The sequence below is a fragment of the Coptis chinensis genome, chromosome 3, assembly GCF_015680905.1.
Source record: "Coptis chinensis isolate HL-2020 chromosome 3, ASM1568090v1, whole genome shotgun sequence".
Taxonomy (NCBI): domain Eukaryota; kingdom Viridiplantae; phylum Streptophyta; class Magnoliopsida; order Ranunculales; family Ranunculaceae; genus Coptis; species Coptis chinensis.
In genome coordinates, this window is record NC_141458.1 from 49842615 (window position 1) to 49855766 (window position 13152).

Sequence of the window (13152 nt, forward strand, 5' to 3'; positions counted from 1 at the left end):
TCAAAACTCCTATAGGTATGTCTCCCTTTAGACTTGTATTTGGGAAACCATGTCATTTGCCCGTTGAATTAGAGAGCATCGTGCTCGTGGGCTATAAAAAGCCTTAACTTCAATATTGATGAGGCGGGTGTCAAACATGAAGTTACAATTAAATGAGCTTGATGAAATCCGTGAGCGATTCTTACGATCTCGGAAGGATTATAAAGCCAACATGAAGCGTGTTCATGATAAGCATATCTTGCGCCAAAGAGTTTGTGGTCGGACAAAAGGTTTTGCTTTACAACTCCCCGCCTCTACATATTTTTCCGTGGAAACTAAAACCCGTTGGTCCGCCCTTTTTCTCGTTATTGAAATCACCCCTTACGGGGCAATTACCTTGGTAAATCCCAAGGACAACAGTACCTTTCAAGTTAACGGTCAACGATTAAAACATTTTCACTTAACTTCGTCCCCCACGATATAGAGGAAGTCCTTTTACAGGACCCTATATATGAGGAATGACCCTTGTCATTGGTGTACTTCCTTTCACTTCCATTTAATGGTAAGTGCACCATTAAGGTAACCGGGCCCTCCCTATGGAGTGTGTGGCTGTAAGTACCGGATCCTAAGTCCACGGTTCACATAGTTCACGTTTTCCACTCTTGCATGTTTTCTCGGATTTTTGAGTCATGTTTCTCTATGGTGTGAATTATGTCTTTATTTGCTTATTGTTTTTCCAAAAAAAAAAAAAAAATAATAATAATAATAATAATAATAATAATAATTGTTTTCATTTTTAGATATAGATATATATCTAAACCCAGAGAACTAGCAATCCAACAAGTCTTGGGAATCTAACTTTAAACGACCCATGTTAAAACAAATTTTGTGTTTAAAAATTTGTTTGGGGGTGGGAAATCAGTCTTTCCATCCGGATTGCTCGAACTTTCTATTTGTGTTGCTTAGGTCCATTAGTATAGTTCATTGGGGTTGACATCATCTAATTTAGTGTTCATTCGTTCGCATAACTTACGTCATGCACGCACTTCGAGGCATTTTCCACTATCTTATATGTCATCCACGATCAGAATAGAGTAGTTTATGGATCATTGGATTGGAAATTCTCTCCTGATCATTTCCATATCTCATTCGCAAAAATCGGACCGATAACGAAGCGGGAAATTTAGTTTGAAGTTGCGCTAAAAATCGACGAAAGTCGAAAAATCGAATTGGGCTTGGGCCCAACTCGCGCGCACCTACAGCGCGCCCGCGCCCATCCTCCAAAACATAATCGCAACTTCATCTTCTCAAACCGCCTTTCACTAATTTAAATTAAACCCTAGCAACCAAAAATAAATAAATAAATAAAAATAAAAATAGAATACATCAAAATAGAAAGACCACCCACGCCCGTTGTGAAACACCAACACAATCTCCAACCGTTTCCACCAAGAAAACACCCACCAATTCAAGTCTTCAAACCTGCCACCGTACCTACCATAACCACCACCATTGTGTTTAGTTGGTTTTCATCAAACTTGCATCCACCACCATCTACAAACCCCAAATCAGTTCAAACTTCAATGGCGCTACGACGAAGAATGTTGCCGGAGCACGCGTTTGAGGCCGACCACTTCGCACCATATTACGACGCCGATATGATTAGGAGGGGTTGGAACATACTGTGGTATTCGACAGAGGAGTTCTATCACTATGATTTGGTAGAACAGTTTTATAAGAAACGAGAATTGGAGGGAAATAGGATTTTCATTAGGATAGCAGGAACGAGGAGGGAAGTAACGAGACAGTTGTTGGCTGAGCTATTAGGAATCACGCCTGAACCAACCTAGATATCACGACCATTCAGGAATCGGTATAACCGGAGTTCCCGCTTTGATGAAAGATACGGTCATAGAGGGTGAATACAATACGATATCTCATTCGTTAAGCCAGACGACCCTCGAGAACCAATCAACCGGTCAGAAGCTTCAAATGGATTGGTAGGAACGCCCCGGGAAAGACAAAGTCGGCGACATCGGACTTCGATCCGTGACGTTCTCTCGGATTTTGCAAACGAATGAGTGTAATTTCTGCATCCTCGATTTAATTTTGAATGTGATTAGAGGAGTGGGAAAAGAGCATGGCGCCTCTTCCGTGATTGATCACTAAGATTATGCTCTCATTTAGAGTCTGTCGCTAAATCTGCTCCTATTAAGATCAAATTGCATTCTAATGCAAGTATTTATAAGGAATGCATCCAAGAGACTTGGCCGTTGTCCGCAGAGAATGAAGTTGAGTCGGATAATGAAGGGGAAGATATGACATGGTTGGTTGAGGATAATTTCGATAGTCATACTTCTAATTTAGAACGAATGATAATGTCGCAAAACCTGGTTTGCAATGCGGTTATCGTATCGTGAAGATATCCGACATAGACAAATTGTGCCGAAATAAGCAAACGAACTTTTCGACGAGAGTTGAAATGCTTTCGAAAAGGGGTCGAGGGAAGATATCTTGTCTAACTTGGAGATTATCCACCGTAATCACCAAGCCCAAGATGCGACTCAAGATCGAGATGGAAGCAAACCGCTTGTTCGGGATAGAGATGCTAATGACGCATGCCACTCGTGGATAAGTCCGTCTCACCGAGTCCGAGAGGCATGAGCGTCGTCGCCGCGAGAGCCAGATGGCTCAAGCCATTCTTCACCACATAACCGATCTCCATCTCGGGGACCATCTTCTTCACGCCTAGGTGTTCACCATCATCCAGGTCCTCGTTATTTCATTGTTTTTATTATTTTGTTAGTGGAATTTTATTTCAGTAGTTAGATTTAAATATTAAGTTGTTTGTTTTAGATTGCTTGGATTTCATATTATTTTAATATAATTTATTTTGATCATCTTTCGTAAGGTTGTCTTGGAGTCAAAGTTGAAAATTAGGCCGATATCGGCATATCTATGATTTTTTGTAGTGGTAGCATGATATGTAGGAGAGTTTAGAAGTTACTATTCTAAACCAAGTTTAAAAGATACCAGGGTTGTTAGGAAATCAAAACTATGGTTAGTTTCCGTTTTCGGGTTTGGCAGTTTTCTATTTCCGGAAATTGCCTTAAAACAATTTGGCAACTTGCCGATTCGTTTTGGAAACCCAGAACCTATTTAAACTTCCATCATTCTACACTCACAACCCATACTACACCCCACAATCATCTCTCACCTTTCACTCCAAGCTTTTTCTGCTTGTTTTTCTTGTAAACTCTGTTTCTGCACTTACGAGCGCCGGCCAAGGCTTTCGGTAAGAGCGCTGCGCCTATACACTGCCATAAATTTTTTTTTTCAGCTAGCCAAGCAGAGCCGACTCGCCTACAACACTGTAGAATCGAAAATCTCACGAATAGCGCCAGCGCTTCAAGCAGAGCGACGACCAGCTTCAAACACTGTAATTCCAAAACCTACGAGTAGCGACTTCGCGCCTATCTGGAATGGCGCCGCCCTCCCGTAAGCACAAGAAATTCCGATTTTCTGAGGTTTCTTCCAGGTTTTCGCAGCTGTTCTACTGAGTAGTTTTGAGATGACACCTCCTATAGTGATTCCTGAACAGTCATTTGAAGACTTGATGGGAACCGATACCTATGGAGCATTGTTCCGCGAGCGGATCGTGCAGTTAGGATGGCGGCATCTTCTGGTGAGTGATGACGATTCTTTTTTCACCTAAGCTAACTGAATTCTTCTATAATAATATTACTTTTTTTGTACCCAAGAAGGAGAACAAAAATTTTCCCTTGCTATTGATGGCACGACTATGGAATTCAAGTAAGCAATTGATAGCTTTGGTTTCGGGTTGCCATTACGACCCTATGCACACGTGGGGATATATGACGGATAACTCATACCTATATGAATATGCCTATTTCCATGAGTATTATGGGGGAGGGTGTTTCAGATCATGGACCAAGACCAATATAACATCGCCCGAGTAGCCTATCGCTGAATGTAGGCACAACCATGTTGTTCATCATGATGAACATTCTAGGAACGGCAGTTTATACGCCAATAATAATACCGCTGGTGACGTTTTCCTTGCTTTAGCCGAGGGGACGTCGTCGGTATGACATTCCCCGAAGTTTTAGTTGCTACTCGAAGCGAGGCCATACCTTGAGGCATAAGTACCTTCTTATGCCCTGTCTTGGTTTGTCGCGATTATGGCGGCTTGCCTACCCATATTCTCAGAGACGCGCAGTATCGGGAAAGGGTCGAAATCATGAGACCCACCAATCGCGGTGGTAAGATCATTCGAGCCATGACTTGGCGGGATGGCAGTGTGCAACCACATTTGGTTGCCCCTTACACCCCATCAGACCAAGTAACACTAGAGAGGTTAGCACTAGTTGATGATACATGACGGAAGGCGTGGCAAGTTGTTATGGCATGGCAGGATGCGAAAGAACCTCATATAGAAGAGGAGGATGACGAGTAAATGCTGGGGTGCAGGTAAGTTTTTAGTTAAGTTAGTGTTTGCTTATGTCCCAAGCAATTTCATTCTGTTAACCCCATAATGGGTGGACCTCTTATAGAGTTGCGTCAGTTTTTTTTTTATTACTATATTTGTATGTTTTAACCTTGTTTTGCAAATGTTCCTGAATTTCACGCGCTTCAATGGTATTTTCCTACCCTCTTTATTTAAATGCTTTGAGGACAAAGCATGCTTTTTGTTTGGGGGGGGGGGGGCATAGAAACACGTGTAATTAAGACATCTGTTAGGATATAGATATGTATAATATGCACTTGTTTTCTAGTTAAAATTTCAAAAATTTTAAAAATATAAATAAAAAAGTATGCTATACACTTAGGAATATTGGTATTGTTTTCTTTCTCTATGCTCTTAACAATTTAGAAGTCTCATATAGCTTTTGCATCAGAATAATTGTTAGAAACTTAGGTTAATATGTAGGTAATAATCTTTGCATCTATCTATAAATTTATTACATGAGTATCTATGATTGTTAGCAAAGTAAGTTTCTGAAATCTAGGCTAGAGTACTTATTCTACAAATCTCGTGAGAATATAGCCTAAAGCCTTATATGAGCTAAAACATTTGAGAAATGACACAAGGGAGAAGTAAAATCCGGATAGAGAAATCACACGTCCACTTGCTTGATCACTATGCCATATCCTAAGCGAGAATTTAGGCCCTCTTTGGATCGATATAGCCAGAAATTCAAACCTATGAATTATTTTCCGCTAGTTGCCCCTCTGAGCCTTTCTTTAGCCTTCCATAAACCACAATTCCTTTACCCTGTTACAAAAACAAAAACAAAATAAAAAAATAAAATAAAATAAATCAACCTACCCAATTTAGAATAAGTCTGAGAATAGAATGAGTGAAGAAAGAAGAAGAGAAAAACCTGTGTAAACAAAAATTAGTTAGTTGCTTCAGAAAAAGAAAAGAAGTTTCCATCCAAGGAAAAGAAAAAAAATATATATATATATATAGAAATAAATAAAAACTCCAAAAATAGAATAAAAGGGAGTCAAAAGCCAAAGAAAAGAAAAAAGAAAAATATGGCTAAGGATGGAAACAAAGTATAGAAGCAAAAGGAAATAACAAGGTTTTCTCTAAGTTACATAATATGAAGACTCTATTATCTCAGACTTGTCCTTTTGAATATCCATTTCCTTCCTTCTTAAACCATCTCCTAATCCCCGCAATACCTAATAAAGACCTCTAGCTCAATTAGGAATAGGTTAGTGTGATAGTAAGTGGCAGATGTGTTTGATCGACTCCGGCTTCCTTGTTGTCATTGAGATTGTAAGGTAAAGTGTGCCCACTGCACACTGGAGCAGCGAAACTTGAGTGGAAAAATCAGAGTGGTTTTTGTCTTGACATTTATGTGAGGACCTACTTAAGGACGCTATTCCAAGTTTTCAGAAACAGACCTACTATTACATTTCATAGTATTATTCATTGTTATATGTTTATTTTAGATGATTGATTATTATGCATATATTAGCTTAGGGTTCTGACTGGGTTATTCTTATGTATTTGCTAGTGAGATGTATAGATAGTTGAGACATGAAGGAGAAAACAATAGTTTTATTTCTTAGTCGTTGTAGTATAGATGAAGTTTGTGAGTACCTTCACTGGAAAACTCTCACGAGGCTATAACTCGTCCACTAGGGAATTCCTAGTGGTTTAAAGGCCTTGTTGCATATGGTCAATGCAATCGCGACTCAGGCAGACGCAGAGTAGATAGAACTCCATTTTTGTCACTTATGCTAATTTCTCATATTTGCTTGAGGACAAGCAAAATGCTGTTTGGGGGTGGTTGATAAGAGCCCAAAACTGTAGTTTTAACCCCTTAGCAGTCATACTTTTAGACTAATTATGTGAGTAATAAGTAAGAGTTAATACTGATTACGTGTTTTTATGTATTTCAGGCTTCAAAGTCAATTATGTGCAGGAATGTGCCACTTTGATGAGATAAAGGAGCAATGGTTGGTTACTAAGGAGTTCGGTGATTAAAGGCCAAGATTCAAGAAGACAAAGCCTTTGTAAAGCCTGGTCAAAAGATGAAAAGTCAAAGTCCACGGAGGCAGAAACAGTGCACAAAGACAGCAGAACTTCCGAAGACCATATCTTTGGACTCAGACCTTGGAATTGGGCCTACCTTATGTCAAACCGACCGACTCGGAAAGAGCTTTCCAATGGACCAAGCCTTGACCCAATCAGAGGAGTAGAAGTGGACGAAAAGTCTGCTGAAGCCAACTGCAGCTGAAGAGGCCTTTTGGATCGAAGAATTGAGTTTTGGGCCCGATCCTCCGCCCAAAACATGACTCCAAGCCCATGCACGATTTTTGGATCGGAACATATAAAAACCAAAGCTTAGCTCTTTGTTAATGGTAGCTAGTTAGACCTAAAATAATATAGATAAATCTAGATCTGTTTTCATTAATTAAATTAAGTTTTAGTTCCATTTTCAATTCTTGTTTTAGATTAAGTCTTTGAATCATTATTCTTGATTGATTAGATAAATAAAAATAGTTATTTTAGCAATTTCGAATTGTGGTATTTCAATTTATAGATCTAGTTTTAATTATTGTTGGTTACCATTTCTTAGTTGTTAGTTAGAATTTAATCATTGTTTAGTTTAGATTAAGTAAATTTCGAATATTGATATTATGTTTAGTTATAATAATATGGGAAATGATGTTTTGATGACTCAAGGCTAAAACCTCCATTAGAGGGGTTGATGAAGCCTTGATGAAAACTTAGTTGTTTAGTATAGAATCGTTGTAGAATCTATTCCACTCTAGAAGGTCGTGTTTAAGCCATGAGAATGGGTGGGCTTAACTTCATATGCTAGTTAGTACTTGGTAGAAATGCCATGAACACTAGGGATTAGACTCGAAATTCTTGCCGTGAAAATGTAAAAAATCGAGATATCGACAATCTATACTAGGTTATTAAGTTGGATTCGAGGTGGATTTAATTCCCCTCTATTTCTTTATCTAGATTCAAACAATCGTATTTCCGTAGCTTTCGTAGATTAACTTTAGTTTATATTTTATCTTGTTATTTATTATATCTTGTTATTTAAATTAACGCGTCTTGTTAGCATAACATTTCGTAAAGCTCTCATTAGACTTAAGACTGATTTCTTAGACTTAGAAAACAATCCATGCTAGAGAACTAGGAGTGGAACGAACTTCCTACTCCACTTAGTGCAATTCGCATCGAGAGTAGAAGCTTTGATAATCGAGATTAAAAGATCAGTTTTAGTTTACTTACGTTTTGAATTCATCGTTCATTTCGTAGGTAAATTATCAATTTTACATTTATCATCTGCTATAGGTTGCGAGGTAGGAGTTGGAAGGACGTCAGCCGCGGCTTTCGTCGATTCAACGTGTAGCATACGTATGTGATTGTCGATGGTTCGGCCAGAACAAAGACTGGTGATGGCATTTACTTTACCCTGGTTGGGATTACTAGATCCTGGTGCATTGTTGAGTTCAAAGGCAGTGTTTGTTAGTTTAGGGTTTGGAACTGCTTGGCCAGGAAACACGCCCTTTTGACTTTTATCCTGTACTAACAGCTGAAGAGACTGTTGGATAGATGATAGGATTTGAGATTGTTGATTCATGTAAGTCAGAAAACTTTCAGCTGTTTTATCGGCAGTGAGTTGTCCCAGTGGAGCAGCAGGAACAAGTTCACGATTATTGTTTACAGGTTGATTTTAGTAGCCATAACCTGGATTAGCGGGAACAAGGCTGCGGTTGTTTTGGTACCCTATATTTGCGGGGTTGGGAAGCTGAGTTTGCCCTTGCTGGAATTGTGGAGGATTTCCTTTACGGTAGGAATTGTAGTTCGTGGGTGGTCGTACCGAAGAGTTGTTGAAACCCAGAGGACCTGGCTGTTGGGCAGGGGGACGCCAAGCCAAATTTGGATGTTGTCACCAAGGTGCATTAGGGATGTTGAAAGCACAAGCCTCTTTAGATGGTTGGGGAGGGCACTCGTATGCCAAAGGATAATAAAAATCGGAGTGCTCAGGACCTAAGCAAATAAGACATGGGGAAGCATTGGCAGCCATGACTTGTTTGGGTTTTTAATCATTTACTTGAACTGAAGAGCATCGACCTTTTTTGTTAGGGACTTGATCAGAGTTTTTAATTCCGGATCGGGTTTGACCTCGAACATAGACGTAACTTTGTTAGGAGTGTCTTTAGAAGATCTAGAAGAATCAGTGTTACCCCAATGAGTGTTTCGTGAAGCCTGTTTCTCAAGAAAAGTGTATGCTTCAGTAGCACCTTTGTCCATGAAACAACAACCGTTCATGATATCTAATGTTTCCTTTTGATGGTCAGAGAGACCATTAAAGAATGACTGGACTAATACAGCGGTGTCGAGTTGATGATGGGGACATTCCAAAAGTAGATCAGTAAATCTGCTCCATGCTTCCATAAAGGATTCCTGGGGATGCTGGCGAAAGAATTGAATCTTCTAAAGCATCTCTGTAGTTTTCTTCTGAGTATAGAACTTTATCATGAATGCTTGTACGAGTTTGGCCCATGTGTCAAGGGATTGCGGTGCTTCTCCCGCGAGCCAAACTGAAGCTTTATCAGCTAAGGTGAAAGGAAACAACCTAAGCAAGACTTGTTCATTGGTAACGGCCGGATGATGGAACGTGGTGGCTACTTGCTGCATCCGACGAAGATGATTGTACGGTTTTTCATGGTCTTAACCATGGTAAACAGGTAACAAACCGAAAATGTTTGGCGGAATGCGAAAATCACCTGCAATCTCATCGAGTTTAATGCAGGAAGCAGGTTCTTCCTATAAGGTAGTATAGAAGTCCGAAAGGGGTTTCTTGACTGTGGGATTTTCCTGGGCCATAACTATGGGAGATAATGGCAATGGAGATACTTGACAAGGTTGGTTTATGGAGGGAGAACTATGTCTAGGAGATAACTTATGCAATTGTTTATTATATTTCTGACGATAATATGTAAGTTCTAATTCCTTATGTTTACCATATCGTAGTCTCAGACAAACACAAATTTTAATTCAAGGCTCATAAGGAACGAATTATGACAGGAGGATTAAGAATTATGGAATGAGGGAGGTGAAGCACGTCTTCCTGAGCTGTTGCTAACTTGAGCAGGTAAGCTAGGATAATGTGTGAATATTCCAGCAGGCAGGTCACCTGAGAGAATTGAGGGAGGTTGTCCGTGCTAGCACGTTCCTTAATTAGGTAACCTCAATCTTTCACGTTTGCTAGACACTGATGGAATAGGATGATGATTTATTATTGTGTATTATGCAATTATGATTAATATGATTATGTTGAAATTTTTATTTTTTATTTTTTTATTATTTTTTTATCTTATTTATTTATTTTTATTTTTATTTTTTTAGTTTACGTAATTAATGTATTATAGAGACGTGATTGCGAAACATGCAATTAAAAACGGGAGATGCCAAAATAGATGACTAATCATACAATTGACATGCTAGTTATACACAAGAAGTCTACACATGCAACTCTATATTACTTATACATGAATAGAAACATGTCCTACGCATGCACTAATATATAGCTACCAATACGTGCAACTAGATGCGAGCTAGGGGAATATCGAGAATGAACTCATACAAAGTAATACCGCGTACGTGAATGGATGTAATATACACATACAAAAATAATATAAATAGGTGGCTTGAAATTACACAGACATCCAAATATATTCGAATCATATTAACTGCATTAATATGTAATGACGAACCACACATACTCAGAAAAAATTCTATATATGTAACGAGATCTCATGCCAACATACGAATATGCAATGTAAAACAGGTTATAGCAATCAACCAAATAATATCCTCGACAAAGTTTGAGGAGTTTAAGAATTCAAAACCTAGCGTCCCCCGATTCCTCATATAACGATCGAAATAACTCCTGAGCTCGTGAACTTACTAGATGGTGGATAACCAGATCTAGAGAGTCCAAAATAGTACTGAGAAGGAAAGTGGCTTGTACCTGAAAATTGGAGTGTTGATGCTCCAGGTTAGTCTCGCACGCTACTATTATAGTCTCGTCCGAGACTGTAATATCAATTCAATACTTCAACTTTCTACGAAATACTTAGACTGTGCTAATAATGATAAACAAAATCTGGTTCACAGATATCTGTTAGTAGAAAAAGAAAAGTTGGGGCAAATAGGTACGTAATACATTAGTATCGCAAAACAAATGAAAATTGAAAAGATGAGGGGGTAGGAGAGAGGGGTTATCCCGTGATGTATTCCAGTTATTACGTTAAATGTCCAGAGTCCTTAGGCGTGCAGCGGCGAAATTTGATAAACGGTAATTTCCAGTTTTAGTTCTTTTAAAGTCCGAAGTCCGCAGTCCAAAGTCCAAAGTCTGTAAACGTCCATTTAGTCAAGTTACCTTACTCACGTGGGTTTGTAGGATAGGTCGAGTAAGGGATCGTCCATACCTTAGGGCTCGGCAAGATTCACAACTGGATTTACAACTTTTAGTGAGTAGGATTTTAGGTTATTTAGTTGGTTTAAGTAAATTAACGGTAATCGCAAGTAACGTAAAATAATAACGATTGATTTCTACGTAAATAAACAGAGATAGAGAAACAGGAAAATGGTTAACCGTACTCATGCAAGAATCAGTTTCAACAGTTATAATACCATATCACTACAGCTCTAATCCGTCTCGAGTTCATAGACAAACCCGAGACGGCGTCAAGTATCGATCCCTATTGAGATGCACGCATCTCTGAGCTCATCTCACTAACATAAGGAGTTGAACTAATATTTCATTTCTGGAATATCATTTTAGCTCCTGGTTCGATTCTACATCAGCTGGACAAATCAGAGAGCTATCTGACACCATAGAGTCACGCGCGAGATATTTTGGGTCTTTCGCAAGACTGTTCTGGAGCATCAGCACTCCAAACTTGGACAGTCTCAATCATTTTGGAAACGGATACATAATCTACACCTAATTCCTAAGTAGTGGTTCTGGAACATTAAAGTGTCAATCCGGATCCTCACACGAGCATCATTAACCCTCCCCCTTGGGGTTTAGCTCATGGTCATTGGATGATTAATTGAACTTGTTGTATACAATAAATAAGTGAATGAAGAACAGGAATTTAACTAAAAAAGAACTGACTTTTATTAAGTAAAAGGACTTACAGTACTGATGCTGGTATGAAAGCTACTGGAAGGGAAAGCAAGACAACGTACTGGAAATGAAAGCAGAAAAATGAAAAGCTAAAACTAAAGTCTAAAACTAAAACTAAAACTCACAAAGGTAAGGTCCCCCTCTCATATATATAGCCTGGTCTCCTCTCGTGAAGCCCCCATTTATATGTTTTGTTTTTATTTAAATAGCAACAATCCAAACTTTGTAATACAAAGTTTGTCTTATCTTGTTTTAATTTGGTTTTTTGTCTTTTTGTTAAATCAATTCATACATTGATTTATTTCGTCTTTTCCTCTTGCAAGGTGGCACACAATTGTGACCATCACTTGCCACCTGCCTATGCTGACTCATCATGTCTTTTGGGCCTGTAGAGCGGGTCTACGCTGTATCCAGTGGCGACCCGAATTTTGGCATTTTTACAACTTTCTGTCTTTGCGTAGAGCTCGTCACCCTAGTCGTTCTGGCAGTTTACTTTCCAAACTCGGTGTCTAGGTTTGAAAGATGTGAGCTTCAGAAGTTTGCTGCTTATGTACACGTGGACCCATTTTACACTGGTTTTGTCCTTTTGGAATCTTCGGCTCTAGTCAGGCTATGTTGGCTTCAGTGGGGTTGAGTGGGAATACTTCAAGTATGCACAGTATTCCTGTACTTTGATACATGTTTTATTATCATATTCACGTTAACTGTGGAAACCAAAAATATAATTATTTCATGATTATTAAACACATAATTGACCAAAATGCTATGTCTCTCGGGGTTTAATATTACAGTTTTGGGTGCTTATCAGCTATCTCCAGTATTTTTGGCTAAATGAAGATTTATGTCAATTGGTGACCTTTTTGGTGTGATAATATAGTTATTGAACTTTTCAAAAATCGTCTCAATGTAATGAGATTGTGATAGAACAAGTCCATCCTCCGTCCTAGAGATCTTAATTCCTAAGATAACATCAGCGACACCTAAATCTTTCATGTCAAACTTACTAGACAATATTTGTTTGGTAGATTTTATGATATCCATATTACTACCCAAAATTAGCATATCGTCTACATAGAGACAAACAATGGCACATCCCTTTTGAGTGTTTTTGACATTGACACACTTGTTACACTCGTTTATTTTGAAACCGTTTGACAACATTGCATTGTCAAATTGTTTTTCATACTAAGAAACTTTTAGCTTTTATATTATATCAGCTCCCAGTTTTCTTGCTCCTTGTGAACGTGCTCTTCTCCTTCCACAACCCGCTTCCGTTTTCGTCTTTCCTCTGCGTCCTTTGATATGGCTGAGAACAATCCCACAACTGTCAATATTGCCAATGTCGCTGTCACTATAGATTAGATCTCGGATCATGTTGCCAAGCAAGAGAGGCTCATTGCTGAGCTCCTTCCCATTAAGGATGCTCTTGTCCCTATCGACCGCTTCACCAGGGCTAACATCAATGCGATGC